The 4,487-nt window shown below is 44.7% G+C and overlaps 1 non-coding gene across 1 annotated transcript; it reads right to left on the bottom strand.

Annotated features, from left to right (window-relative positions):
- Positions 1 to 3,199: 3,199 nt before the first annotated feature.
- Positions 3,200 to 3,275, bottom strand: TRNAA-AGC (transfer RNA alanine (anticodon AGC)). The gene has a single exon. It is a non-coding gene; the product is annotated as a tRNA-Ala (tRNA).
- Positions 3,276 to 4,487: the final 1,212 nt, after the last annotated feature.

Genomic DNA, 4,487 nt, shown 5'->3' with positions numbered 1-4,487 from the left:
TAAGAGGCTCAAAGAGCTGGGAAATCCCCACTCTATCCCCACTCAGCGCAAGGCTTTGGGAAAGGCTCTGGCAGTCAGAGCCTCCAGTGTAATCAGGCAGGAGTGGGAGTCAATTGTTGTCAAGGTGACTGTTTAGCGCCTAGCATTCAGTTGGACCACTCAACCCAGGCTTTCCACACTTTGTAGCCTGTTTTGGCTGGGAAGAAGAGGCACTAGTCTCTGCTTGCGACTAGTGTAGTATAGATCTTATTATCTGCCAAGTCCCTCTTGTTAGCGTTTATCCCTGAATATGGAGGCTCTATCAATCAGAAGTTGCCCCCGCCCCTTTAGCAAGAGGCACTAAAAAATATCACGCCTCTTGTCTTGGATCGCTGAACTGAGAGAGATCTTATCAATTAGAACCCGTGGGTGCACAGATTTCATGGTTTAAGCTAATTTCAGTGATTGGGTCCGCAGCTGTGCTCCCGAAGGTATTTCAGGCTGCCTGAGTGCCCTTCCCCCAACGCTTGATTGTTAGCTTGAATGGCTGGGTGAGGTGCCCCGCCCACGGAGAGAATCTCCCAAGTAGGGAAGACTGCCTTGGCACCTCTCCCGCTTGCCCTGCTGATGGCGGCTGGGGCGCACTGGGCGCAGGATAATGGGGCACCCTGGGTGTGTGGGCCAGTAGGGCGCTCTGGGCGCGTGGATTGCCCAGGGCACGCGCGCGAATGGGATGCTCCGGGCACCGGTGGCTGGCAACTCTCACTCGCAGTGCGCGGGCCGCTGGAAACGTTAGCGGTGCTCGCTCTGCAACCGGACCGGGCGCGCGCCAGCGGCTGCTCGCCGCTCCCGAGTGTGGGCTGACTCACCTCAGGCGCACTCCCTCCGCGGCTTGAAGGAACGTCCCTGCGGTAGCTTCCTCTACACCCTCGTTTCTCAGATTCAAGTGATAACCGTCCTTTCGCTTTCAGTTTGTGTGGAACTCCGGAATGCTCCGAGGATAAATTTTTCTGTTTCTAGTTGATAAATTTGTTGTGATTTTGGGGAGATCTGTCGGATGCGCTGCTCACAGCGCCATTTCCGTGACGTCACCTCTATATCACTTTTAAAAAGTCATTTTTCTAAATAAATAAAGAAAAACTGTTACCAATTGGTACTTTGGTTGACAAGGAAGAACAAGAGATTTGTCCTTACCTCACAAGGGTTTGAGGTTTGGAGGCCAAAGACCATCCTGGAGGGTTGTGATAAGTCCCTGGGAGCATGACTCCATGCATAAACTCTGAGTCAGTAAGTGCACTGCCAGGAGGTTATTCTGTCCCATGGTGTACCTTGTTAATTCTTTAAGTGGAAGGCTGATGCCTTAGCTACCTCCTGCCAAACTAGACTATCTGTTATTTCCCAGTTCCTGGTGGTCCTGGTGGTCCAGGCACCTAGAGCACCTCCCACCTCCTGACCCCTCAGTCACACCTTTCTTCCAAAGCCATGGCAGAAGCCAGTTCTTCCTAACCTATTTACTGATTTCCCCTTTGAAGTCCCATAGCACATTATACAGCTATTTAAGACAGTTCATTCAATAAATGTTTACTGATTACACACCAGGTGCCTTACACATATTTGTTTGTATATAGGTCTTATCCTTGGTCTTAAAACAACCAGGAAGCAGGAAGCATATCATCTTTACTTTGTATTTCTACAACATCTAGCATAATACCTTTTAAAGAATGAAGGTCAAAGAAGTGTCTTTTGGATAACTGAATAAAGCATCACTTAGTAATTATTTGTTGAATTGAACTGATTATTTTGTCCCTATATGTTTTTTTTAAGCTTGGAATTATGAAAAGCTAAGCAGTATATATGCTTTTGGAATTATTTTGAGTTTTCCTAAAGGGTAACTATGCCTCCTTTTTCTAAAAATACTGGCATGGATCAAAATACTTAGAAAGCTATAAGGTCCAAATAGATAAATAGATTAGTAATTCTTATTTCCATCTGTTTCGCCCTGAGGAGGTAGGACAACAGTCCTGAAAACTAATGCAGGGAAGATAATTTCTCCCTAGTTCCCCAGTCACTAGTGACCAACATCAGCTCAGAGAACACATTCCCAGACAAGTTCATATTAATTAGGGTTTTCATCTCTTAACTGGGCTCTTAGTCACAAAAAGCTACATTTTCCAAAACTCAAATAAAGCTAATGTTGTACTTATAATAGCGTGTTTATGATGAGATTTTGAGAAAAGAATTTAAAATAAAGGCACTAGAGATACAAAACAATGTATAGAATTAAAGGAATACCTTTATGAAATAATGAGGATTGTCTATGAAAACCATTTGACTTTGTTCCAGTCAGGGTTGTCTTTACAAAATACAGTTGGATAAAGTATCTTTTTCCCTTCTCTCTCCTTCAACAGTGAATGAAAATAATGTGCTGCCACCTACTGACAAATGAATGAAAGTGTAGATTAGAACACATGAAAAGTAAGTTTTTGAAAACTTCAGAATTGGTGTTCATATTTTCTTATTTTAAACATAGTAATTGACAACTACAAGATTCAACTTTAAGTTGAGTATAATCATCATGCAATTTGGCATAATTGAAAAAGAAAATCAATGCATGGGTATGAATTTAAAGATGAGAAAGCTAAGCTGCATACTTCAGGGGAAGACTGAAGCAGCAGTTGAATCATTCCATTAACAAGAGAAAGAGACAAAGGAACAAGAGCATTTCTATGCTAAGATATTCTGGTGGTCGAGTCAGTCCAGAATTGTGTCACTGAGAAATTCTGTGTAGGAGGTAGATGGTCATTCGTTTTTTCTCACAGAGTGAGCAATGCGTTCTCAAACAGCCCTATTTTCTCCTCAGTGACCCTATACACGTCTGTTAAGTGAATCTAAGCCCTTTTTTTTTTTTTTTTTTCATTTTTCTGAAGCTGGAAACAGGGAGAGACAGTCAGACAGACTCCCGCATGCGCCCGACCGGGATCCACCCGGCATGCCCACCAGGGGCGGTGCTCTGCCCCCCAGGGGGCGATGCTCTGCCCATCCTGGGCGTCGCCATATTGCGACCAGAGCCACTCTAGCGCCTGAGGCAGAGGCCACAGAGCCATGCCCAGCGCCCGGGCCATCTCTGCTCCAATGGAGCCTTGGCTGCGGGAGGGGAAGAGAGAGACAGAGAGGAAAGCGCGGCGGAGGGGTGGAGAAGCAAATGGGCGCTTCTCCTGTGTGCCCTGGCCGGGAATCGAACCCGGGTCTTCCGCTCGCTAGGCCGACGCTCTACCGCTGAGCCAACTGGCCAGGGCCCCTCTAAGCCCTTTTTGAAAGCATGCTTCCAGGTGGCCCACTCTTTGGGTGAGCAGTTTCCCAGTCAACTCACAAAGGATAATGTAAACAGAGGACAGCAAGCACATGAACTTTCATGTTCATCAGTATATTTCTGGCTGTGTGTGCAGTCCACTTCATAGGGTAGGGTACTTTATCAATATTAGTTGAACTTAGAATAAATAAGTACAGCCTCTTTCTGTTCTCTCAATTTTTTTGTGTTTGAGCTCCAAAGAGGGCACCAGAATTGGCATGATTCTGTTTATATGTTGCCTTGATTATTGGAATATTTCTGGTGAAAAATTAGCTTGGACCTGAGTCAGTAAGATAACACCTCAATTTTCCACTTCAGTCAACATTATTTATCAATTACTAAGTTTTTAGTAAATTGTAAATTGAAGTGTAAAACTTGGCTCAGTACTAAAGGTTAACTTTCAATGTGCCATTCAGGGGGCAGAATCCAAGAAGAAGGTTGAAGAAGAGTCAGAACCTAATTGGGCTTAGAAAGGATTTCGAAAGCAATTAGTTAAGCCTTCCTGATGAAAAGAAAATTATTTAGTTTGGGGAGTAGTTTTTCTTTTTTAGTCCATGAAAACTAGACTCCTATAGCCAGAACCAAGGAGGGCCCGAACAATTTCTCATTAAATTCAGTGGAAAGAGCATCAGACCAGTGTATGTACATCCTGGGTATTATTCCCAGTTAGGGCACACAGGAGAAGCTATCATCCTCTTCTCCCCCTTCTAGCACCCTCTTCTTTCTCTCTCTCTCCTCCCCTACCACAGCTATGGCTCTATTGGTTCAAGTGTAGCCCTGGGCTCTGAGGATAGCTCAGTTGGTCTGACTGTGTCAGCCTCAGGCACTAGAAATAGCTCAGTTGTGAGCATCAGCGCCAGATAGGGTTGCTGGGAGGATTCCAGTTGAAGTGCATGCAGGAGTCTGCCTCACTATCTCTCCTCCTCTCAACTAAAAAAAAAAAAATATCTCAGTCATAGTTAATCTTAACTTATCAGTCCCATAATTACTTAGTTGCCTGTTAACCCTGACCCCAATACAAAGTTAGCATTCCCTATACCTGTCTATGCACCACACCCACATACTCACACATATACATGCAACAAAGTATTTTGTCCATAAAAAGGGGGATGGGAGCTATTTAACCCAGAACAGTTTTTATACACTCCTTGGCCATGGG

Source organism: Saccopteryx bilineata, chromosome 2 (assembly GCF_036850765.1).
Source record: "Saccopteryx bilineata isolate mSacBil1 chromosome 2, mSacBil1_pri_phased_curated, whole genome shotgun sequence".
Lineage (NCBI taxonomy): Eukaryota > Metazoa > Chordata > Mammalia > Chiroptera > Emballonuridae > Saccopteryx > Saccopteryx bilineata.
The sequence above is the reverse complement of the archived record's forward strand: the minus strand, read 5'-3'. Positions and strand labels throughout refer to the sequence as shown.